Here is a 26608-nt window from a genome sequence, read left to right as displayed (position 1 = left end):
GCTTGAGAATATAACCAGCTCCAGGGGAGTTTTTTTATTTTATTTTGGGGTGGTGGTGGGGGAAGCCCATTTCTCCCCAGGGCTTTGATTCTCACCTCTATGCAGATGGATTCCTAATCTCAATATCCAGCATATCTATAGGAAGAAAGGAAGGAGTAAGTATGGGGAGAGCCTGCAGATAGGTGAGAAGAAATGATAAATGGAGCAAGGTCACAGAGGAGAAGGGCTGGAATGAAAATCATAAGTGAAGCAGTTAACTTCAGCAGAAGGGCCACTTCATCCTTTGAGACTGGAGGGAAGAAGAAGCGGCTGAGTGAAGACATATAAAGTTCGGAGGTGTGCTAGAGGGGACATGAGGGTGCTCCAGACAGATGACCTCAATCTTCTCAATGCAGTAGGAGGGGAGCTCATCTGTTGGCAGGAGGATGGGGCTGAGGTTGCAAGTCGGAGATAGTTAATCAGAGCTGAAGAAAAGGATCACCATCTAACTGTGCTTAGGAGAGGGGAGATGACACAAGATGTGCAGTGCACATCTTAGGATAGTTTTGTGACTTCCTCGAGCTGCATTCAAGAGCAGAAAAAGGGAATGATGGAGGAGAGCCAAGACTGGAACAATCAAAGGACAAGGGGCAAGGGGTCCAAGTATAACCCAGTTTTCCAGGCAAGCCTGGAACATTTTGCAAAGCTCTGCTTAGGCAAGACTTCAGATTGCCGGAAAGAATGCTGATGCAGAGCTGGGGACCTGCAGGAGAGGTAACTTACCTTACATGCCTGCAGCTTCCTTCCTGGAGCTGGATCCAAAGAATTGCTCAAAGGAACGATCAATGTCTTCTCTTTCCAAAGCTCTTGTACCAACTCTGCCCTTCACTCAGTTCTGAAGCCTTGCATTCTCTCCATCAATCTGGTGTCATGTCTAAGTAACAACATGCAAAATGACCTGGGCTTGGCTGGAAACCTGAGTTACACAACCATGGAGGGTCGGAAGAGGAGTCGTGGATTGGGAGAACGGAAAGGTAGTCAAGCACTGGACGTCCCAATGAGGGCAAAAGCAGGCCCAGAAGCAGATGAGGTCCTGGGAGAGGATGGGAGCTGTGGTCTGTAAGAGGATTTTCAGGCTTTAATATCTACCTAAAGAGGAAGCAACATTCAGGGGATGGAACTCTGAGTCTGGAGTGGGAGGGCCTTGCTCAAATTCCACCTCCAACATTTTCTTCCTGGGCTCAAGCAAATTATTTAAACTCTCTGGCCCTCAGTTTCCTTATCTGTAAAAAGGGGGGTTTGGATTAAATGGAACCACATAATATTGAACCTTCTATCAGTGACAGCTAGGTGATATAGTGGATAGAGACTTGGGCCTGGATCTGAGTTCAAATTCAGCCTCAGATACTTACTAGTTGTGTGACCCTGGGCAAGTCACTTCCCCCTGTTCGCCTTAGTTTCCTCATCTGTAAAATGAACTGGAGAAGGAAATAGCAAATCACTCCAGTATCTTTGCCAAGAAAATCCCAAACGGGGTCATGGAGAGTCAGACACAAGTGAAATGACTAAACAACAGCACTGATCAGTGACACCTCACAGTTCCTTGAACATAGCAGATGCTCAGCAAATGTTTGTGGAATGAATAAATGAATGAATGAATGAATGAATGAATGAATGAATGAATGAATGAATGGACAAACGAATGAACAAATGAATGAACAAATGAACTAATGAATGAATGGCGAAATTGGAAATCCAGAGAGCAAAGGGGATGGCAGAGCAGGCTCCGGGTAAAGTGAAAATAAAGGAGGATCTCCCTACTTAGCCCCACAGCTGTGCAGCCATCCCCCTCCACTCCTCCACTCCTCCACTCCCTCAGCTCCTTTTCCCAATGACAGGGGCTTTGTGTGGTTTACACACACACACACACACACACACAGCTGAGTGGGTGCTTTTGTCACAGAACCCAGGAGTCTTCCCTGAGGAGGAGGCCTTGAAGGCGGGGGAGTCATCCTTTCCCAGTTCCTTTGTGTTCTTACAGCCTTCTCTTCCCAGCTGTGACAATGGGGAGTCAGTCGAAGCAGGGGCAGACCCCTTTGATTCCCTCCACCAGAACAATGAAATCCTGGCTCTCCAGAGGACTCTGGATTCTCTGATTTCTCTTGTCAAAAGCCATAGCTTTGCCCTCGTGGGGAGCCCTCTCTGGGGGAAAGGTTTGGGGGATGGATTTCTCCAGAGTCTTCAGTGACTCAAGAGAAAATGATTTTAATTGTGTCCCAAAGCTAAGGCATCAGAATAGTGGACTGAGTGAGCATTCGATTTGGGGTCGACTCTGTTCTCTTCCTGTTTATGAAAATGGGGACAAAATTTGGAACTAAAAATCCTATGAAAACAAATGTTGAAAACTATCCTTATATATAACTGGAAAGTAATAAAATACTTTTATTTATTAAAAAAAAAGAAAAAAGAAAATGGGGACATTTGCCCTTATCCAGTTTTCCTTTACCTCTCCCATTTTCAATGCTCTTCCAAAGATCACCCACAGTGGCTCATGAATCACATGGATTGACTCTTTCAGTACCTGGACCAGGTGACTTGCACTTATCAAGGGAAGCTGGGCATTCTCTTATTTCATTACTTATCAAGGCAATCTACTCCCTATTTGCCATTTTTGTTCTGCCATCTCCACTCCAAAGTTCTTTCTCCTTCATAGAGAAAACAGAAGCAAAAAATAATTGAGCAGCTCTTCTGTTGGTTATCATTGACTCATCTACCCCAAGCAAAGTTCCTATTCTTTCTCTTGAGCTCCCTTTCCACACAATATAACCACCCTCCCTTTTTTGTTTTTAGCTTCCCTTGGCAGCTTCAACTCATTCTGAGCTTTAGCATTCCTCAGACCATCCTGCCTTTTTAGATTTATCCTCCATTAACTGGTCTTGCTTCCATTTCCTTTTAAAAACTGAATTGATTGATGAGTTCCTTGTGCACCCACATGCATCTCTTCAGACATATCCCATTTTTCCCTTGTCACTGAACTGTTTCCCTTTGCATCTTCAGGTTTTTATTCTTGTACATTGACTTCCCTTGTAGCACCTTAGTTTTGGGGATTCTATCCATATTTCTTCTTTTTTGATATTAGCTTTATTTAAATTTTTTTGTAAATTAAAAAATTTATTTTAGATTTAAATACAAAATGAGAAAAGAAAAATGTTGCCATGTCCACAGCAGAACATTGGAGAAGATTCAATATAAAACAATAAATTTCCATTTCAAGAAAACCTATATAAAAAGTACTACACATTGTTTTCAAATCTGCCCAGCTTCTCTTTGCTGCCTTACGGACTCTCTTTTCAAATTTCTTCTTAACCCTTTGAAAGCTGTTTCTCCCAAATATAGGGTGCATGTCAGACTATCCCTGGATTTCTTCTCCTCCAACACAAATTCTAGGAGTGAGTGGTCACTTCCTCCCAAGGGTTCCCATCATTTCCACCTCAGCAATCAGTTCTTCCCTCTTTGAGAAAATTGGATCTAGAATAGAATTTCCCTTTGTTGATTCCTTCACCTTTCAAGGGATTAGATTAGCACTAAGGCAAGTCAAGAAATTATTAACTGTTCAGCTTTTGGCATAGAAAAAGTTCTGGAAGATGTCTGAATAACTGACCCCCCCCCCCAGTCTCTACCATATCGTGCCTTTGTGCCAGGTTTGTGATCTGTTTCCAAACTCCCCATCTATTTCTTCTTTCTGTCCAGGTGGTCTTTAATAGATTACAATGGCAAAATCATTTTTATTTTTTCCTCCAAATACTCCCTATGATATTTCCCTTTTGGTTCCTGGGTTTCCTTACATAGCTATACCTTCTTAATAAACAATGCTCCCCTCCCCTGCTCCTTTAAAATTTTTTTTATTTTTAATTTTTTTTTTTACCTATTCTGTTTCTTTTGAATAAGAGATACCCATCCAGAGACATGGATCATTCATAAGTTTCATTCCATAAAGTCTAAGAGATCAAATTTGCCTCCTTGCATTAGTACCCCTAGTTCTTCCGGTTTTGTTGGGGAGATAAGTGGCACCTGGGACAGAGGTAATTCCAGAAGTCAGGACCACTATCCCTCATTCAAGCCTTTCTCATCTCATCCCTCATTCAAGATTTCCCCACCCCCAAAAGGAATTCTCCATTATCAGGTGGTCACCCCATCTCTCCTCTATAAAAGCTTTGGCCTTTCTTCTCTTCCAGGAGGAGAAGGTTTCTAAGTCATCTCCTTCCCTTGAGGCAAAGTTTTTGACTTCCCTCTCGGTCACTTTCTCTAATGCCCCAGTAAAGGACCATTTGAATTCTAATTGGGCTGTGTGTGAGAATGTAATCCTTTACCAAGGAATATCTAAGGACCCCCACACCACTCATTTCCTCTGTGATATATCTATCGCCAAAGCATGAGTGAAAGGGGGTAGCTAGGTAGTGTAGTGGATAAAGCACCGGCCCTGGATTCAGGAGTACCTGAGTTCAAATCTGACCTCAGACACTTGACACTTAACTAGCTTTGTGACCCTGGGCAAGTCACTTAACCCTCATTGTCCTGACCAAAAAAAAAGAGAGACTAAAGGGCAGATAGGTGGTGCAGTAGATATAGCACTAGCCCTGGGTTCAGGAGGACCTGAGTTCGGATCTAACCTCAGACACTTGAAACTTGCTGGCTGTGTGACTGTGGTCACTTAACCCCAATGGCCTAACAGAAAAGAAAAAAAACACAAAAGAATGAGTGAGAGAGAGAGAGAGAGAGAGAGAGAGAGAGAGAGAGAGAGAGAGAGAGAGAGAGGCTGTCTTTTCCCTCCCCTATCCTTTTTAGCTTAAAGCCCTTTTGATTAGATTTTCGAGACGCCCAGCAAATACATTCTTCCCAGGCTTTGTTAGGTGTATTCCATCTCTGGCCAAGAATCTGTCATCCCTATGTTTCAGGCCATGGTCCAGAAATCCAAATCCTATTTTCATACACCACCTTCTTAGTCAGCTGTTCACTTCCCAAATTAATCTTTCTCTTTTGTATCCCTTGTCTCCTATGGGCAACAGTGAGGAAAACACAACCTGTACCCCTATGGTCTTCAGTTTCTTGCCAAATGCTTCATAACTCTTCGCCATATTTGTTAGGTTTCTTCTGGCAGTGACGCTTGTGCCCATGGGAATGAACAGAAGGAGGTGATTGTCATCTGCTCTGATATAGCTTGAGAGGTTTTATGTTATATCTTGAATACTTGCCCCAGTAAACCTCTGTGTGTTATCAGGTTGCTTTGCTATCCCCTGAATAGGGAATCGCCAGCATCTCCTCCTCCTCCTCCTCCTCCTCTCTTCTTGCTCCTATCTTTACTTGGCAGTTTCTGTGGCTTCATTCTCATTTGGAGGACAAGGAGCTTTCTCTTCCTCAGAGATCCCCTTCAAGAAGGTTTTCCAAAGCCAAATCCTTTTAGAGCAGGGATTCCCAATCTAGAGTCTGTGTTGGATAACTGTATTTCAATTTAACTGATTTTCTTTGTACTCCTATGTATTTTATTTTATATTTTTATAACATTATTTATTTTATACATTTCAAAACATCATTCTGTTGGAAATTGAGGGGATATCCATCAATTGGGGAATGGTTTACCAAGTTGTGTTATATAACTGATGAAGGGGCAGCTAGGTGGCGCAGTGGATAAAGCACCGGTCCTGAATTCAGGAGGACCTGAGTTCAAATCCAGCTTCTGACACTTGACACTTACTAGCTGTGTGACCCTGGGCAAGTCACTTAACCCCTATTGCCCGCCCCCCCCAAATAAATAAATATATGACTGATGAATACTATTGTACTATAAGAGATGATGAGCAGAATGCTTTCAGAAAACCTAAGAAGACTTACACAAACTGATGAGAAGAGAGGTGAGCAGAACCAGAGAGAACATTGTGCATAGTAACAACAATATTGTATGATGGTCAACTATGAAGCAATGTAATGATCTAAGATAATTCTGAAGGAATCAAGATGAAAAATTCTATCCACCTCCAGAGAAAGAACTTATAGAGTTTGAATGCAAATTGAAGCATATTAATTTTTACTTTTTTTTCTTGGGGGTATCTGTATTTTCTTTTACAACATGACTAATATGGAAATGTTTTACATAACAGCACATGTATAACCTATATCAAACTGTTTGCCTTCTCAATGAGAAGAAAGGAGAAGATGGGAGAGTACTTGCAAGGGAAAGTAGTTATATCTTCACTGTCCTTTCCTTACTCTCAAAGAGGCAACAACATATATCCTTTTCTGGAGTTAGAATTGGAGGAATGGTAAGCAGCTAGGTTGAACAGTGGATACAGTTCTGGGTCTGGAGTCAGGAAGATCTAAATTCAAATCTGGCCTCAGACATTCATTATCTATGCGACCCTGGGCAAGTCAATTGACCCTATTTGCCTCAGTTTCCTTATCTGTCAAATGAGCTGGAGAAGGAAATGGCAAATTCCTCTGGTATCTTTGCCAAGAAAACTCCAGATGGAGTCACAGAGAGGTGGACATGACTGAAGTAACTGAACAACAATAAAAAGGATTATCCACTAACTGACCAAACAAGTAAACCAAGTTTCAAGACAATGGATACTCAGTGAATATCAGCAACATATTATTCAAATTACCAGCAATAATAGCAACAGCAAGTGTCTACAAAGGGAAACATGCAGATTAACAGCTATAACAACAATAAGATTCTGCTTGCCCATTGGCATACAATTATATACCAGCCAATATTCTCTTTGACCACATCTAATAATAAGCATTAACTTACAGATGCAACAAAGGGGTGTAGCAGACATAGTGAAAAATGGCACACTGATAAAAATTTTAAAAAACCCTAAACAATCCGTAATAAAATACCATTCAAAACAAAATCCAATGGATAACTTCAGTTCAGGGTGGGGGGAGTTAAAATATCATAACAAGAAATAATGAAATATAACATAATTAAATTGTTCAACAAATTGTACATTTATAAGTTTAGTAAATGTGAAATGAATGAAAAAAGTTCTAACTTACAATGATATTCTTAAAAAATAGCCAAGATTGGGCTAACTTCAATTCTAAACTCTAGTTATAAAGGAAAATGAATCAATATAAAATATTTTAAAATTGAAAATTCAGGAAAAAATTGACATTAAAATGTGCATGCAAACAATAATGCAGGAAATTCTGCTTTAAACAACTCAACAATATCTAAAATCCCAAAGCAGAGAAAAAATAGGGGGAAAAAAGAGCATGGTTGAATATTTATTTGTAACCAGCAGATGGCAGCGTCACTTCATACTACCTGGACTTGGCTTACTCATGATTAGCCCAGGGGTAAAAAGTCCATATATGGTTAATTTCTATTAATTAGGAAATTCTTAAAGTTATTAACAAAATCAAACCCTCCCAAACCTCTCTCACTCTTCTGTTGAGGGGGAACCCCTAATGTTTTAGGTAGGGGGTATGCCTCTGTCCTGATTATCTCTGTGTATGCCGAGCTAGTTACTGGCTTCCTCCATGCCTATTCTCCCTGTGCACAATTTACTAACAGATTTAAATCACAAAGAATTTATGATCAACCTTAGTTTATATGAAACAAAAAAAGGGAATTAGAGAAAAAGAAAAAAATGATATAAAAATGCTTGCCAGGGCAGCTAAGGTGGTGTAGTGGATAGAGCACCAGCCCTGGAGTCAGGAGGACCTGAGTTCAAATCTGGCCTCAGACACTTAACACTAGCTGTGTGACTCTGGGCAAGTCACTTAACCCCAATTGCCTCACAAAAAAATAAATAAAATAATGCCTGCCAGCTACAGGCAAAGCAGGATGGGAATAAATAGCTATCTATGGCTCAATAGATAGAGTGCTAGAGCTGAAGTCAAAATCTGAAGTTCAAATCTGGTCTCAGACTATACCTGCTTGGCTCAGTTTCTCTATCTATAAAATGGGGACAAGAATACCTACATCCATGGGGCAGCTAGGTGGTGCAGTGGATGAAACACTGGCCTTGAATTCAGGAAGACCTGATTTCAAATTGGGCCTCAGACACTTGACATTTATTAGCTGTGTGACCCTGGGCAAGTCACTTAACCCTCATTGCCCTGCAAAAAAAAAAAAAAAGAATACCTACATGCCAGGGTTGAGTGCTACACAAATGCCAGCTATTATTATGGGGAGAAGAGGAAGAGGGCAGTGGAGTCTTCATTGTCCTTTCCCTACTCTTAAAGGGGGCAATGACACACACCCCTTTTCTGGAGTTTGAATTGGTGGCGCAGCTGGGCCTAGAGTCAGCCTCAGACATTTACTAGCTGCATGACCCTGGGCAAGTAATTTCACCCTTTTTACCTCAGTTTCCTCATCTGTTAAATGAGCTAGAGAAGGAAAAGGCAAACCACTCTAGTATTGTTGCCAAGAAAACCCCAAATGGGGTCATGGAGATATTATGGGCCTAGCACCCCAGAAGTTCTCTGGGGTACATCAAAGAACCTTCTCCTTGAGAAACTAAACCAAAGGACAGACACACCTAAAGAGATAAGTGGCACCAGATTCGGACTGAGCTAGCTCCAGGACCACCACTCTTCATTCCAGTCTCCCCCACCCCTGGGGAGATAAGATTATGTGTGGCTGCTGCCTTTGTGGCCTCACCAACTCCTCCAGCCACCACCAGTGGGGGATGGTCTTCCCCCAGTAAGGGAACTTTCCATAGTCAGATGATCACCCCCATCAGTCCTCTATAAAAGTATCTGCCTGTCTCCTGCTCGAGGAGATTGGTATCTCAGAGTCACGCTCTGTGCCATGCCCTTGTAGGAGGCAAAAAGGGGTTAATAGAAGAACCTAAGACCCAAGCTCTAATTCAGATATGAGCTCTAGCAGGGATTCAGACCCCAGTTAATGGATAACTTACAAGTCAGGATGCTAGGTTCTCTTACCCACAGAAATCAGTGCCCATAACGTAACAGAGGGAGCTAGGCCGTTGTAAGGGGCTAAAATTCTAGCTAGTCTGTCTAAAATATCTAATGAGTGGTTGCCAATAAATTATAAGCTGTAGCAAGAGTTATACTTTTAAGCAGTAATTAAGGAGAATAAGAATTTGGTAAAGAGAGGGAGAAAGGCCTAGATTCCTCTATCTATTAAAGGGAGAGCGCCTTTCTAGCTCCCTTCTCCACCAGAGTCCTCAGGAAAGAGAGTGAGCCAGTGCGCCAGCCTCCCCCTTCTTCCTCCCACAAGCAAATGTCACTTCCTGACGCCAAAGAAAAGAAGCATGGTCCTGCCCTCAGAGGCCCTCTCCTCATGTTGGAGTTTTCCTACAGTAAATCTCCAGCAGGTGGCGTCATTCCAATCATTACACTGTGAAGACCTGAAACTATAACAATAAAGGAATTGACAGACTATAGAAACTTAGACTAGGAATAAATGAAAAATGAAGATATTTTGAAACTAGCCATGGGAACCAGAAAGAGACATGCACAGAAAAGGCCAAATTTGTCCCCAGATTCACCTTATGATGCATAAACCCCCAAAACACACCTCCACTGAAAAAGGTACCCACCTGGGGGTTGGCTTAGGACCCCAAGAACTCCAAATTAGGATAGGCCTCCCTTGTGCCTCCCCAAGGTAGAGATTATTATAATGAGATCGATAAATCAATTTATCTATACGATAAATATAACTCTTTTCTTTCACTATTCGAGTGATACCTTTCCACTATTCTGGTTCTCTTCCTGTGGTCACCCACAGTATTGCAATAAAACTTGGGAAACTGAGTCACTGAGTCTTGTAATTCTTTTGGGACGACTCACAATCAATTTGACCCCAAATTCCATCCCACATCAATGCCTTCTCCCCATGAGAAGTCCAAGGATTTCTCTCTTGGTTTCCTTTCCCCACCCCCTAAATAAACTGTTACTTTATTCTTTTTTTGTTTTTGTTTTGTTTTTTTGGTGAGGCTATTGGGGTTAAGTGACTTGCCCAGGGTCACACAGCTAGTATTAAGTGTCTGAGGCTGGATTTGAACTCAGGTCCTCCTGAATCCAGGGCCAGTGCTCTATCTACTGTACCACCTAGCTGCCCCTATTGTTTTATTCTAATTGGATTTGTGTGCTAAAGGATGTAATTCTTTAAAGAAGAATTCCTAAGAACCCCAAACCCCTACCCCAAACCTCCCACCTATTTCCCCATAACATAGAGTCAGACATGATTGGAACGATGGAACAACAATGATTGCAAGCAGGAGACAGCTGGAGATGTATCAGCGCCCTAACTCTGCTCTGAACACAAATTTCATCTAAACTTTGACTCAGTTACTGTTGCACCCTCAGCCACCGGAAGTGGTTGTGGGTCTGCTCCTGAAGGGCTGTCGGGGTGGGGAGAGTCTGGCTGACCAGCTAGATATCCATAACCCCCACACATGAAGAAACCCATTACAAATATGTATGGTCCTACATTTAGTTAGCATTTTATCTATTCCTTTAACGTTGGAAAAGCTCTTTGTAAATATGACCTCATTTGATCCTCACACCAACCCTAGGAGGCTGGTGCTTTTATTATTCCCATTTACAGGTGAGGAAATCGAGGCACAAAGAAATGAAAGGACTTCCTGGCTAGGGTTGAAATGGAATTCTGTTCTTCCTGACTCCAGGTTGAGAGCTCAATCCATATCACCATGCTGTTTATATTCCCATAAGTCCGTGCAATTATATTCTGGAGTCTAGTTACATTTATAGATAGTTTGGGATTTGAGAGCTAGATTTATTTTTATTTTAATTAATTATTTTCTTTTCTTTCTTCTTTTTTTTTCCCCAAAAAATAGGGCAATTTACTTTTTTTTTTCCTGCACAGCTTTCATTTCTTGATGATTTCTTGAAATATAGCTCTGAAAAAATAGGCTTCAAAAAGCTCATTGAGTTTCAAAGGGAGCTATTTGACTAGGTCTTTAAACCCAAATCACTGGCTCTCTTCAAGGCCAATAACAGCCCCAGCCCAAGCCTCAGTGGTTCATTGTTTAGGTTTGAATGACTTAGAATGAGTGTAGATAGCAATTGTTTTCTGTCCAGAAACTTGGAGGGTCTTCCCCTCCCAGATTGCTATCTTCCTTTGTTTGTTTTACAATGAGGGTTAAGTGACCTGTCCAGGGTCTCACAGCTCATAAATGTCAAGTGTCTGAAGCTGGATTTGAACTCAGGTCCTCCTGAATCCAGGGCCGGTGCTCTATCCACTGCACCACCTAGCTGCCCCACTTCTTGCTGGTTTCTTGGTGAGAACTATGGTGGCCTTTCTATGTGACCTTGTGAGAAGCTTTCCTTTTCACCCCTGCAAGGGGAGTAAGCTAAGGGAGGTTCCTGGGTCTTTTCCAGGAGTTTTCTGGGCTTGGGCCAGCCGTGGAGGCAAAGCCGGGTCCAGGAGGGCACCTTTAGACAGAGGTGATCCTGTATGATCACGGAGAGCAAGGTAGCTGACATTGCAATGACTTGGAAAGTCAATCAGATACTGAGAGAGTGAGCTGGAGATAAGATAACTGAAGCCAACCTTCAAGTGGAATTCTGGCTGCCTCATGATTAGCCTCCCCCCTCCCCCCCATCAGTCTCCAACAAAGATCTATGTCCCTGGCAAGGGGCTAGGTACTGGCAGGTAGACAGATGCTCAGTGGGGCAGGGCTGGGAAGGATGCAAGGAAGAGCTGAGGAATGGAGAGTTGGGAAGAGGAGGGAAGAACAGTCAAGAAAAGGAGGGGGGAGGAGGAAAGGAGGAGAGGGAGTGAAATGGATGAAGGCACAGAAGGAAGAAGGGAGAAGAAGGGTATGTTTGGGCTAGCCTAGCAGCAATTCCCTTAGTATGGTCCAGGGACCCCTGAGACTCTTTTGGGACCCCCCAAGGTTAAAATAATTTTTGCAATAATTCTAAGATGACTTATTTTGGAATCTGGTAAATATTGATAGATATACACAAAAGCTCATTGGCATATCCTTGATGATTTTTGGTTTTTTGCGAGGCAGTGAGGGTTAAGTGACTTTCCCAGGGTCACACAGCTAGTAAGTGTCAAGTGTCTGAGGCTGGATTTGAACTCAGGTCCTCCTGAATCCAGGGCTGGTGCTTTATCCACTTTACCACCTAGCTCCACCCCCCACCCCCCATCCTTGATGATTTTTAAGCATGTAAAAGGGTCTGGGAGCCAAAAAGCTTGAGAACCACTGGCCTATAGGCTCTCTGAGGATCTTTTTTTATGGGGGCTAAGTGTTTGTTGAACTGAATGTCAAAGCTGTGGTTCATTTCTTTGGGTCTTGAGGTTTTTGTTTTGTTTTTGAATCTTCCAGAGTTCTCTTGCATTGACCAAATATTCCCTGGAAGAGAGAACACCTGAAACCCTTATCTGTTAATCTAGCCAGTAGGGTTGGTAGAGGTGGGGAGCAAAGCCCTGTGGGAATGAGGTGAGGGTGCCAGGAGGGCACTGGAGGGACAAAGTCCTACTTTGATTATTTCAGTCTGGGGACAAATTCTGCCTATCAGCACAGGTTTATAGGCAGGGTTATGCTGGTAAATGTTTAACGACCTGCTCCCTTAAAAAAAGGTACAAGGGACATACTTTAAGTTGAATCCACATCATTAACATTTTCTATATAGTTTTTATAAGTCTAAAGAATCAACAAAATAACAAAGAAAGCTCTGATCTGGGCATGTTTTCCTCTTTCTGAAGTATGAATGTTCACACAAAAAATCGAATAACCAGCTCTCTCGTGAACTCAAGCAAGCATACCACTCACTGGTTTAACAACTGTCAACTATTTTTTTCACCAAAAAATGTACTTTGTTTTTAAAACATTTGTAAATTTGTATGGAGAGCTTTCATTTTTACATTGTTTTTATTTCCTAGTCTATATTTCCTCCCTTCCTCTCCCAGACAGCCACTATTCCTTAAAGCAGAGGTGAACTTAAAAAAATTTCTCTTGACCATTGTTGTTGGTCGGTTGTATTCTAGCCTCTATCACCCCATTTGGGGTTTTCTTGGCAGCAATACTGGAGTGGTTTGCCATTTCCTTCTCTGGTCCATTTGACAGATGGGGAAACTGAGGCAAGTAGGGTTAAGTGACTTGCCCAGGGTCACACAGCTAGTGTTTAAGGCTAGATTAGAACTCAGTGAAGATGAGACTTCTTGATTCCAGGCCTGGTGCTCTATGCACCCTGGCACCATTTAGCTGCCCTTTGATTACTGTATTTCAATATAATGTGTTTCCTTTGTAATCCAATGTATTTTATTTTATGCATTTAAGAACAGCATTTTGAGAAGGGGGCCATAGGCTTCACCAGACTATCAAAGAGGTCCATGAGAGAAAGAGGGTAGTTGTCTCTTCTCAATGGGGATATAACAGTCATACTCCTCCTGACCTGTTTTTAGGACAAAGGTCTCAGATCCCCTCCTCCCCCTCGGGCTAACAAAATCACATGGTTCAAGGAGTCCTGGTCTCAATAAGGGCCACTCTGGAGTTGTGTCCATATAAGGAAGAATAAGGTCTACTCCTGAGTTATGGATGGGAATACTATGTTCTGATTAGCTAGTTTTTGTGCATAGATTATAACCCTTGAGCAATGGTGAAAAAAGGGAGGGTCCATTCGCGTTAGGGACTAGGGTTTAAAACAGGGTCTGTGAGCCCCCTTTCTTTGCACCCACCAGCTGCACACTAGGGTGCCTCCTCAGGAGAAGGAAATCAAAGAGCCTTTGTTACATCACTGAGTTCCTGAGAATTATTGAGAAGAGGATTGTTTTCCCTCACAGTCCATGACTCATAAAAAAGAGTAAGAACTCCTGCCTTAGAGTGAAGAATTTTAAAAAGAGGAAAGGAGGTAGTTAGGTGGCCCAGTGGATAAAGCACCGGCCCTGGATTCAGGGGGACCTGACACTTACTAGCTGTGTGACCCTGGGCAAGTCACTTAACCCTCATTGCCCTGTCACCCAAAAAATGCCCTAGAAAAAAGAGGAAAAAAGGTCATCTCAGTAAAACAGACACATCAACTAAGTCCCACATTGTATGCAGTATTCTCTGTGAAGAAGGTGGAGAGTGGCATCTTCCTTCTTCTGGGCTTAGTTTGGCCATTATCATTTCAGAGCAGCCGGTCTTAATTGTTTTGTTGTTCTTTCTGTTTACATTACAGTCATGGTGTATCTTGTTTTTCCTGGCTTGGCTTACTTAGTAATAATTGTAAGGGTAGTTAACATATAAGCAGTTACATATGCTGGGCACTGTGCTAAGCACTTTACAATTTTCTCCTTAGTTCAAACCTCTGGTCTTCGTCCCTTGGAGGAGATGACTTGGGAGGCAGCACCTGCCTGCTGGGGCACAGCCTATGAGGAGGGACCTGACCTGCTGGACGGACATACAGTGTGCAAACTCCCAAGCTCACCTCTCCCTTCCCACTCTGCATAAGTGATAAAGTCCCATATACACGTGGAATATATGGGATGTGGCCAGCTAGCATACATCCGGCTGGTTTGACTGTGACATGGGTCGATATGTGATCTGGCTCACCTCATTACAGAGAGAGACTGAAATTTCTACCTATGGGGAGGGTAGAAGGGCCCCCCCCCCCCCGCCCCCAGCCAGTTCCCTATTTGGGGAGTGACAAGCAGGATCTAGCATCGCTGAGGCTGGATGATCTCTCCTGTCCTCTCCTATCTCCAAAAGGCACACCAGACTATAATTCTATCTACTTCACACCAAATATATGTAGATTAGGGACATGATAAGTTGTTAAGAATAAAAGCCACTTTCTTTGATTGTTGGTAAGGGAAGAGGAATGGCTTGTTTTCATCATCTTGGCTCCTTCCCACTAAATACTGGTTACATAGTAGCTGAAAGAATATATGATAATAAATGAGTTCCTTCACTGAGAGAGTTAAGGTCTTAGATCTCATTGGGGTGATGCCTGCTCTTAGCAGGTATTGGGACGCAAGGGACGTACTTGGGGCTGCTTTCCCCACTAGTCTGGTAATAGGGAGCTCCTGCTTGCCTCCCTCCACCACTTCTTTTTTTTTTTTTTTTTAAGAGCAACGAGGGTTAAGTGACTTGCCCAGGGTCACACAGCTAGTAAGTGTCAAGTGTCTGAGGCCAGATTTGAACTCAGGTACTCCTGAATCCAGGGCTGGTGCTTTATCCACTGCGCCACCTAGCCGCCCCCCTCCACCACTTCTTAAGCATTTGCTCCCCTTGCCCACACATGGTGATGTTGTCAACCCAGAGATCTCTCAGCCAATCAGGAGTCAGATCTCTCTCATATTCTGCTTATAGCAGCACAGGGTTGTCCCTTGGGAAAACCAGCCCAGACTTGGGGTAGAAGGAGGATTTCTAGGTGCTGTTTCTACCTCTCTACCTTCTGGTCCCTGCTATACCTCTAGCCTCCCTCCCCTCCTTTCTCTCCCAGTGCAGCTTTTTCTCCACATGAGCATCTTTTTAGAAAACCAGATGCCCACATTCCTCCCTCCCTATTGCTCTAGAGGAACACGCTTCTTTGGGATGGAGAATTTCCTTCTCACATCTGCCCTGGAAGATCCTGCCAGCAGGTCACAGAGCCACACAGAGCCACGGGCCACACTGGACTATGGCCATACCTGTGGAAACCTTTGTCAGCTCAAGGGGGGTGGGGGTCACAGTCAGGCAAACTTTCTCTGCTGTTGCGGGTCAGTTTTGCTAATGTCTTCATGTGGCTTTGAGGGCCAGGAAAGACAAGGGGCCCAGGGGAAGCAAGGCCTGCCAATGGGGTAAGGTGGAAACAACCCTGGGCTCGGTGTCAGAGGACTTGGGTTCCAATCCTGAATTCTATCTGGGTGCCCGCCGGGCACATCGGGCCTCTTCCAGCCTCTGTATAAGAAATGGGCTGGATAGGACTTCTAACCTCTCTTCTGGTCCTAAATCCCATTCTGACTCTTAATTCTGAAAGGCTGGGAAGAGACCATGGTATCCTACCTCTAGCGCTTGAAGGGACCATCTAGTCCAATGCCTTCATTTTAGAGATGGGGAAACTGAGGCCCAGGGAGGTCAGGTGACTAAGGAAGACAGAGGACAGGGCTCAGAGCCAGAAAAGTTGAGTTGTCATCAGTCCAACCCCTTTATTATGGAAACTGAGCCCTTGAGCTCCCTGAGCTTGAGGTGGAGCTTTTTAGGGGGGAAGACATGATTCTCAGGGTCAGGGTATAGAGAGTCTGGTCTTGGATCTGGGCAGTGCCCCAGTGATGACATGAGGAGCACAGTGTAGGCCTTGCTGCTTACAATGTTTTCCTTCTCCCTTCACTCCGACCAACCTGAAATTCCACTGTTAGAGATTCATTTGCTTGGGCTTTCTGGTTTCCTGGAGCCTCTGGTTACAACACCTTTAGCTCCAAGAGCAAAACAGTGGAGAGCTGAATGAATGGGCTAGTCTAAGGGCTGGGGAGGAGTTACTGTAAGGGGACTGGTGGAGGGCCAGCCCTGGGGCTTGGCTGAGGCAGGGGTGGAGTAGAGGTAGAGGAGAGGGCAGGGGTGGGGCCCCCGTGACGCTACCAGGAAGCTGGGGTCAAAGGACCATTTATTTCCTCAGCCCCACCTTGAAAGCAGGAACCTCTGGGAGGTCAGGTCTTCCCCCCAGGTGCCCTTGACCCGTAGGAGAGTAAGTATCCTTCCCCATCAGGTCACCCAGGCTCTTGGTAGAAGGGAGGGGGAGGGGGGAGGGGTGGAAGATGACTTAGGGAAGTCTTCCCCTCCCCTAGGAAACTCCAGGAAGAAAGAAGTTGGAATGGGAGGGACAGGGTCATGGTGACAACACCCCCTCTCCTAGAAACCAGCTCGGCTGGCAGACAGAGACACCCAGGAGCAGCAAGACAGTGGGCTGGTGGATCACACAGGAAGACCCCAGAGCAGAACCAGGGAAGAGGCTTCCCCCAACCTGAGAAACTCCCTCCCTTCCCAGGACCCTTTTGGCCAGTTCCACCCTCACCATCCTTTGTTACTCTCCCATCCTAACCCCCTGGCCCCCTTCATTCCTTTGCAGCAGAGCCAACAGCTCAGACGCTGGTGGTCAGAGCCCTGGGGGAGGCTGCGGCAAAAACTGCTCTGGAGCGGGTCACCCAGGAACGTGATGACGCCATAGCCAAGTAAGGAGGGGGGGGCGGTAAACCCCGGTGGGCTTTGGAGGGGGGAGGCCCCAGCTGAAAAAAAAAACAACGATCTTGTCTTTCGGAACCAGCCCCTCCTCCTATTCCCTCCCAACATCCGAAGACCAAAGTGTTCTCATCTGGCTTCCAGGGAGACCTTAGGAGACATCTTCTCTCTTGTTTTCAAAGTTCCTTGTTCCAGATCAATTTTGACTATAAATGACGAAGATTCCGTCTACTTGCTTCCCATTCCAATGGAAATGAAAAAATTCAAATGCCTGGGGTTGCATTTTTGAGATTTGTATTGGGGAGTTCTGGGTCAAACTCACTTAGGAAAGCTAAACATTTTGAGGAAAGTCATTCCCTTCTCTGGGCTTTATTTCCCCTATCTGTAAAACAAAGGGGTTGGATCAGGTGACCTGAGGCCCAGGGCCTCTGTTCTCCCATCTGAATAGTGATCCTAGGTGCAACTGTCCCCTGCTGTCCCCAGCCCCAGACTAGGATGGGGCTGAGGCCTGGCCTTCTCCCACCCCCCCACCCCCCTCCAGGAAGCTGGCGGTAGAAGCTGAGCTGCACATCTGCAGAGCCAAACTCCAGGCCTTGGAGGAGCAACTGTTGGAGGCTGTGAAGGAGAAACTGATGCTGATGGAGGAAGTGGAGGCCTGGAAGGTAGGAGAGGGGGAGGCTGAGGGCGTTGTGTGTGTGTGTCAGGGTGTGGATGCCAGGAGAGGGCTGCCACCTTCCCTGCAGAGTGACCACAGGCCGGGACTTTCCACTCCCACCTGGGGGCAGATCCTCCACTCAACCTGTTGCCTCCCCTTCTTCCCCAGGATGATATGCAGGAGCTGGTCAGCCGACAGATTCAAAGCCAGATGCACAGAGAGGGGAGTGGCCCCTCTGGGGACAGGGCCCCTGCATCAGGGTCCAGAGCCCAGCCTGGTCTAACCACCCACTTCTCCCTGTGGCAGTGGGGATGGCGGAGGTGAGAGAGCTCAGCTAATGCTGGTGGAGGGGCTGGAAGTAGCTTTATTCAATAAAATCTGAAACTCTGACTATGGTGTCTGCTCAGAATCAAAGGAGAGAACGTAGACAGAGACTGATCTGAAGGGTCACAGGCCTGTTCCATCTTCACTCACGGTGGACCCCCATCCACCCCCTCCCCTACCCCCTTTTTCTTCCTTTCAGCCTCTCACCCATGAGGTTGAGGCTGACCTGGTCTCCCCATGGGAAAGATCCTTAGATCAGTGAAGTCCCTAGGGCTCTTTGAGTGTTTGACGAGAGGGATGGGAAGAGGGAAGAGCTTCCAGATACTGGCTGTGAAATCTTGGGGTTGGCCATCGTGGATCCATTGGCCAGACCCTGGAACAGACAGGATCTGACTTAGAGGGATCATGTGTTCAAGGCGGTGACTAAGTCTGTGGGGACAAGTAGAAGAGAGAGTCAGAGGAAAAGACAGAGACAGAAGCAGATTCAAGAGTAAGGTAGATTTGGGGAGGGAGAGAGTGTGGAGAAGAGCCAGGGAATCAGAAAGCTGAGTGAGGAGAACACATAGAGAGAGCTCTGACTGAGTTAAGAGCTGAGGGGATCCCCCTCTCCCAAATTCCAGCATAACCTGAACCCCCTTTGCTCCAAACCTTGGTGGTGGAGATCCTATCTGGGGCCCAAGATGTGTGAGGCTGGATGTGTTCCTCCACTCTGGTTCATTTTCACTAGACATGGGAGAAGGTGGCACTTCAGAGGATGAAGGTATGACCAGGAGCTGGAGGGAGTCCCTGACTTTATCTCCTTGCTGGGACACGACTTCAGTGTTGACCATCCTAAGTTCTGCCCGTTGGCCTCCACCAGATTGGTGAGAAGGAACAGTTGTGAGCTGGAGGGTTGGTTGGGTGGGTGGATGGGCACTGGCATCCTCGCTCAGCCGTTGCACCCACCTCTATCCTCTTCAGCCAGGTCCAGCTGTGTCTCTTTCCAAGTTCCAGTCTGGCTTAGTAGAGCTTCAAATTCCTTTCCTAGGGCTCTCCCTTCTCTATTCGGGCTCAATATCTACACCTGTGATTGTTTCCTTCCTTCACCCCTCCCACTTATACCCTACCTTCCTGTTCACTGGCCTGGGGCCTCATATTTCTCCTCTCCTTCTCATGACCTCAAACACAAATATTTGTCTTGTGTAGCCCATCTCCATACTTATATAAAGCTCAGAGAGGGGGAATGATTTACCTAAGATTTTTTAACTTTCTTAAATAAACTCAAGCTGGATTTGATACAGATCTCAAACATATACCTTTGAAAGGATTATATCTGCTAGGCATAGGTCACTGATTTAGACATCAAGGGATGTCCTTTTGAAGGCTTTTAAGTGGTGACTTGTTGTCATGTGTAGAGTTGATCATGGAGAAGGGGTGACATCCAGGAGGCAGTTCCTCAAATCTAATCTTGAACCCAGAAATCCCCTACTGCTTGGGTACCCACAGTTTCCAATCCAGTAGAACTTAGTAGGGAGAATGGTACATAGGAAATTCTACTTTATTCCTATAAGATTACATTCTCTGCTTTCCACCCTATTGAAGACACATAGTCCTAATCCACTTTTGACACCATGACCTGTCCTTGGGTATGATGGATCCCTGACACTGATTGTGGGAACATGAGATGCTTCTGACTTAGAGAAAGCTGGTCTTCTACCCCCTTCCCACCTCTCCAACACTACTGCATAAACCTCCTTTGTTACAACACCAAGACTATGGCTGTGTTGCCTCCTCTCATTCTGTTCCTGAGGAAAACACAGAGGACTAGTATAAACTAAGGCAGGAGAGCTTGTAGGTCAGTGCTCATGACCTGGCAGTAGTTGGAATTGTGGCTGAGTGGGCTCTCTCTCTGTTTCTGGGCATCTACTATTAGCACCCAGGGGGCAGGGACTTGGAGTTATCATTCTCCCCCAATTCCTTACCTGGGTGGGGAAGAGAATAGAGGTGGGGAGACCAACTGGGAAGCCATTGGAATAGGCTAAGGGAAAAGAGGTGTAGACTATAAGGGACAGAATGGAAAGAAAGGGAACATAAGGGAGAGAGTTTGAGATGTTAGGATGGGTGAGCCTTGGCAACTGATTGGATATGGGAAGTGAGAGAGAGAGAAGAGCTGAGGATGACTCTAAGGTTTCTGGCCTCAGTGGTGGAGCCCTGGATGGAAATGGGGAATTTGGAAGGCATCTAGTCCAAGAAGGCAGAGGACAATGGGTAAACCCAGGGACTGTCATGACAGGGCAGAAACATGGCAGAGTCTATGGCTAAGGTTGACCCTGAGAAAACTAATCCTGGGATCACTGACTTCCTTGCACAGAGCTAGAGCTGGAAGGGAACTCAGAGGTCATGTAGTACAAACCCCTCACTTTACAGATGAGGAAACTGAGGCCCAGGGAGGTTGTGGGACTAGTCCAAGGTATATAGCTGGTAGAGATGGCACTTAAATGTCTCACTCCAAATCCTGTCCACTTTCTTCTATACTACATTGCTTTTACATTAAAGTGACTTGCCCAAGGTCATATAGGCAATAAATATTAGAGTCAGGATTTGAACCCAAGTCTTTTGGATCTAAATCAAGTGGTCTGTCCACCATATCATGTTGGCTCTGTTCCTGACTTTGGGTTTCCTTCTCTTCTTTCCTTCAGCCCCTTATTTTTATCCGCTGGTGTCTCTGCTCCCAATTATAAGGGTAGAAGTTATCTGAAAACCTCATTCACACTGAGCGAGTTCCCAGGCCTTGAATGAATGACATGATTTGAGGGGTCTCTGCCATTTTAAAAAGGAGAAAGGATGTTATGGTTGGACCCCATCCCCATGCTCCCCAGTGGACATCTAATAGTGGATTTCCATGGCTCAGTAAAGGACACTCTTGAGGGGCAGAGGACCTTCACAGAATCTCGGATTAGAAAAGGGCCACAGAGGCCATCAACTAATCCAACAAAGACCTCCAGGGGGCAGCTACGTGGTGCAGTGGATAGAGCACTGGCCTTGGATTCAGGAGGACCTGAGTTCAAATCCGGTCTCAGACACTTGACACTTACTAGCTGTGTGACCCTGGGCAAGTCACTTAACCCTCATTGCCCTGCCCCCCAAAAAAGACCTCCATACCATCTCCAACAAGGGGTCATCCAACCTTTGAACCCCTCCAGGTCACTGTGCCGTTCTTCCCCTTCCCACCATGGGGAGCATCTAAAGGGATCTATGGGAGGCAGGACTATTGTGACGGCAACTGATGGATGAGTCAGAGAAGAGAGAGGGAGGCAGGAGAGGAGGACAAGAGGAAGGGTGGGGAGGAGAGACAAGGAGAGGGAGAGAGACGGTTGGGGAGAGGCTGTGCCAGGTAGGGAGGAGAGATGGTCGGTGGTGTCCTTGACTCACCTGGGGCTGTTACTTGTGTGCGTGGCCAGCACAGAAAGAGGCTGGGTTGGGTGAGTAGTCACTGAGGCCTCCCTAAGGAACTGACCCCAGGCTCTACCCAGACCTCCTTGCTGCACTGTTTCCTGTGAGGGCTACCACACATCTGGCTCCTAGGCCACTCCTTGATCCTCTCCTAGCTGAGCTCCCTTGCTCAGTGATGTACACCCTAAGGAGCTAAGGATCCCCTTCCCTAGTTCTTCTCTACTCTTTGTTTTCTCACTCACAGATGGGGGAAAAGGGGAAGGAATCTGTAGGAAGTATAAGGACAAGAGCAGAAGCTTTGGAAGGACAGCTTGTTGCCTTGTAAGTTCAAGGACCTGAGATTGTCTAAACCAAGGTTGAGGCACCTCTGCCTTTGACTAGCTGTGAGACCCTGGGCAAGTCACCTATTCTCCATCCATTTCCTTATCTTTGAAATGGGTATAATAAGGCTCATATTACCCAGTTCACAGGATGGGACCACAATATGCCACTTGTAAGCCCAAGAAGCTTGGAATGGGAGTATTTTGTAAAAGCGGCTTGTGTATATTGATTATAGAGTCTATGCAGTGGAAATCACTTTGTCTTTACCCTGTGTATATTTTGTAGGAGAGGCAGTGGGCTGAAGCAGATGGAGAACTGGCCTCCAAGTCAGGAAGAAATGGGTTCCTATTTTGTGTCTGAGATGTACTAGCTGTGTGACTCTGGCCAGGTCACTTACACCCTCAGTGCCCCCAGAAAATTGCAGATGACAAAATGTAGCAGAACAGGCTCAGATATGCATTGGCAGAAGGAGTTTCTTCCTGGAAACTTCCCCAGGCTAATATAATCACAGAACTGGTCTCACCAGAATTATCTTAGGCAATACAAAACCACCACCTAAGGCCAAGAGATCCTGGGCTCATAAATAGAGAGCTGGAAGGAACTTCAGGAACTTAAATCCAATTCACATGCAAGTCAAGACATCACCCTGTGAAGTCATTGATCCTCTTCAGAAATGAAGGATAAAGGGGCAGCTGGGTGGTGCAGTGGATAGAGCACTGGCCCTGGAGTCAGGAGGACCTGAGTTCAAATGTGGCCTCAGACACTTGACACTTACTGATTGTATGACCCTGGGCAAGTCACTTAACCCCCATCGCCTCACCCCCCCTCTCCCCAAAAAAGGATAAAGAACCACTTCAACCTCTTTGTCCAAGGTCACCATGTAGGAGACATTACAGGTAGGATTTGAATCTAGGTCAATCCCCTGATAAACATTTATCAAACTCCTACTTGGAGCCAGGATCTATGCCAGGCATTGGAGAAACAAAGGCTGGAACGAAACAATTTCTTTAAGCAGAGGGTTTACATTCCATCTTAGTGAGATCATAGAACCATCAATTTAGAGCCACAAGGACCTTTAGAAGTCATCAAGTCTCCCCTCCTTTAAAGATGAGGAAACAGCCTGGGTCATGGCTATAAAACCTGTGGGCATCAGAAGCAAGATTTTAAATCCAGGTTTTTCTTCCGTCCACCCGGTTGTGTCAAAACTCTCCATGGCATCTGTTCTGGGGGATGCTTGTGGGGATTCTCTTCACGTCTGTGGGGCTGGTTGCTGAGGTCACTGTCCACTATGGGGTTCTGAATTCTGAAAGCACCCTGGCGAATGAGAAGCTAACAAAGACAACAGCGTCATCAAATGGTCACCTTCCTAAGCAATGGGTTTGACCGTCTCACTTTCTGGCTCAGAAGAGGCTTCAGTGGCTTCCTAGGGCAGAGGCCCCTTGAATTTCTGTCTTGGGATCTCCCAGAACCTCCGATGGTGTCTTGCCTATGGTATGGGTTGAACAAATGTTTCTCCTTGAATTAAACATACAAGCTCCTTGCCTTGTTTTTTTTTTTAAATGTTCTCCTAGCTTTCCTTAGTTTCTCACCTTCCACATTCACATTCGAACTAAAGTGTATTATTATTATTATTTTGTTGTTGTTATTGTTGTTGCTTTTGGTGAGGCAATTGGGGTTAAGTGATTTGCCCAGGGTCACACAGCTACTAAGTGTCAAGTGTCTGAGGTCAGATTTGAACTCAGGTCCTCCTGAATCCACCTAGCTGCCCCTTAAAGTGTATTATTAACTGTGTCCCAAACTCTATTCCATTCTCTACCTCAGGGCAGTCACTCGGGTCATCCCCTCAGGTGGCAGGCTCTCCCCTGGGTCTTCTTCTGGGGTTGTTATTTAAGGCTCAGCTTCTTGTTTGTAGCCTTCCTTTAGGGCCTCCCCCCACCCCCAAATATTCTTTCTGTCTTCTAATTATTCTGTATTTACTTATCTGTGTAAACTGGCAGACAAGGTAATTTCTTTGATTCTAGCTAGGCTCCCTTTGCGTCTTAGTATCCTTGGTATTTTGTGCTTTGTTCTTAGCATGGGCTTAAAAGCTCACTGAATTGAATAAAGTATAAGTAGGAAGACAGTGTTGCTAAGTGGGAAGAGCCCAGTATAGTCTGAAGCCCTGAGTTTTCATTTGGGCTCAGCACTATCCTAGGTCACCTCTCACCTAGACTGTTACACAAGCCTTCTTTTTTTTTTTTTTTTTTGGCAGGGCAATGGTAAGTGTCAAGTGTCTGAGTCTGGATTTGAACTCAGGTCCTCCTGAATCCAGGGCTGGTGCTCTATCCACTGTGCCCCCTAGCTGCCCTACACAAGCCTTCTAAATGGCCTCCCTGCTCCTTATAGCCTAAGAAAATAATGGGCTTTGCCAATGCCCAAAGGCCCCAGATTGATTGGATTGATTGGATTGACTGAGAGTGACTGACTTCGCTGATTAACTTACTTAAAGTTAATTCAGTTGCAACTACACTTGCCTGGCCCTCAAGAGGGTATTGTTCCCAGAAGGTGTGGACTCTGACCTCAACATGGGACCACCCTCAAGTCTAGTGAACCAATGGATTTGGGGGATGCTAGCCAATTAGCTTGAAGCAGGGTGGAAGGACCACCTCACCTCAGGACAAGGAAGGAGGATCCTGGGGCAGTTCATCTCTCAAACAGGCTGGTGGTGGAGAACTTGAGAACTCTGGGTTACATAGGCCGTTTCTCTAATAAATGCTTAATGCCCAAAGCTGGTGCTAAAGCTTCTGATTTTTATAAGTAAACCCTAGCTAGCTTTCCCTACACTTGGGACAGGAATATGGTGACCACGCCTTAAATTTTAAATGTTACAAGTCCTTTCTCCAATCAGCCACCCAAAGTATCTTCCTAAAGTATGGGTCTGACCATGGTCGCTCCCCTACTCAATAAACCCCAGTGGCTCCCTGTTACTTCCATGATAAACCAGAAACTCCTTGGTTTGGCATTTAAAGCCTTTTACAAACTTGCTCCAGCTTATCTCTGCAGTCTCATTAAACCTTGCTCCCCTTCATTTACCCTAATGGTCTGGCCAAACTAACATTGTTTCAAGTTTATCACTTTATCTCCTAGTTCAGCTTCTTCGCCCCCATGTCTAGAACATACTCCCTTCTTCCTTCCACCTCTTAGAACATTTACTTTCCTTCAAAGCAAGCAGATTGTCCTGGTTCCCTCTCACTGCTGGTGTCTTCCCTCCCCTAACCCACTATTCACATGGATATAGACATAATTATTTGCACATTTTCTCTCCCATTAAAATGTGAGCTCCAAGAGAAGCCATGTGATTGCTTGCTCTTGTTATCCCTTGATGCTTGGTATAGTGCCTGGCACACAATAGGTACTTAATAAATGCTTGTTGACTTGGCCTTCTACATGACCTTTCTTTTTATTTACTTATCTATCCATTCATTCATTCATTTAAAATTTTTTTATCCAATGACATGTAAAGTTATTTTTTGAGTTCCACATTTTTCTCCCCCCTCCCCCTCCCAAAGCCAGCCAGAAATCTGATATAGGTTATACATTACAACCACACTAAACATATTTCCACATTGGTCATGTTGTAAGAGAAGAATCAGAACAAAAGGGGAAAAAAATGCAAGAAAGAATAAACAACAACAACAACAATGCAACAACAAAAGTGAAAATATTCTGCTTCAATCTTCATTCAGACTCCATAGTTCTTTTTCTGAATGTGGAGAGCATTTTCCATCATGAGTCTTTCAGCATTGTCTTGGATACATGACCTTTCTTGATCTCTCCCCACTTTGTTATCTGGTACTTATTTTGTATATTCCTGTATGCATGTACCTGCTGCATTTCCCGTTAGAAAGTAAACTCCTTGAGGGCAGAGACTTTAATTTTTTTTAATAAGCATTTTAATTAAAATTTTTGAGTTGCAAATTCTATCCTTCCCTTCCTCCCTCCCTCCCTTCCCCCCTCCCTTGTGGGGGTCAAATTTAATATATGGAGAGTTAATTGGGTGGCTCGCCTAAATATTGGGGTCCTGGAGATAATGAGGGACCTCTAGGTTTAAAGCTCCCTCCCCTCAGAAACTGCCTTTTTAGATATTTCTCCCAGGCCAATAAGAAAGGAGCCTTACAGTTTCTTCTACAGATGTTTTATTAGGGAGAATGAAGTAAACAGCAAAGGTGAAATTAATAAAATCAAAGACAAGGAAATAGGGAAAAAGAAATACAGATAATCCTCCTTGCTCTAACCTAAGTCTATTCAAAAGAGCAGAGTACCTTACCACCTGGAGCTTGTAGCTTCAATGGAAAGCACAACTTACAACCAGGCTTGAATGACTTGGCTGCTGCTGCTCCTGCTCATGCCACCGCCAGGGAGGAAGAGGAAAGAAGAGAGCTCCAGAAGAGACTCAGACTCCCCTCAGCGAGTGGCTAATTTTCCTCTCCCCAAAGGGGAGGTCTTTCAAAAACTGCCTATGGAGAGAGGCTTCTCCTTCTGACCTCAGTAGCATAGGTAACTTCAAGGCGGGCCAGGTGTGGCCCCTCTCAAATGAGTCAGCCAAATGTAGTTTTACCACACCCTGAGGGCATAAGCAATCAGATATAGGTTATAAATGTACAATTATGTAAAACATTACCATAAAAAACTCATTACCATATTGGTCATTTTTATAAGAAAACTAAAAAGAAAAGAAATGAAAGAAAGTGACAAACAGCGTGCTATCATATCA

Source organism: Dromiciops gliroides, chromosome 4 (assembly GCF_019393635.1).
Source record: "Dromiciops gliroides isolate mDroGli1 chromosome 4, mDroGli1.pri, whole genome shotgun sequence".
Lineage (NCBI taxonomy): Eukaryota > Metazoa > Chordata > Mammalia > Microbiotheria > Microbiotheriidae > Dromiciops > Dromiciops gliroides.
This window is presented reverse-complemented; position numbering follows the sequence as displayed.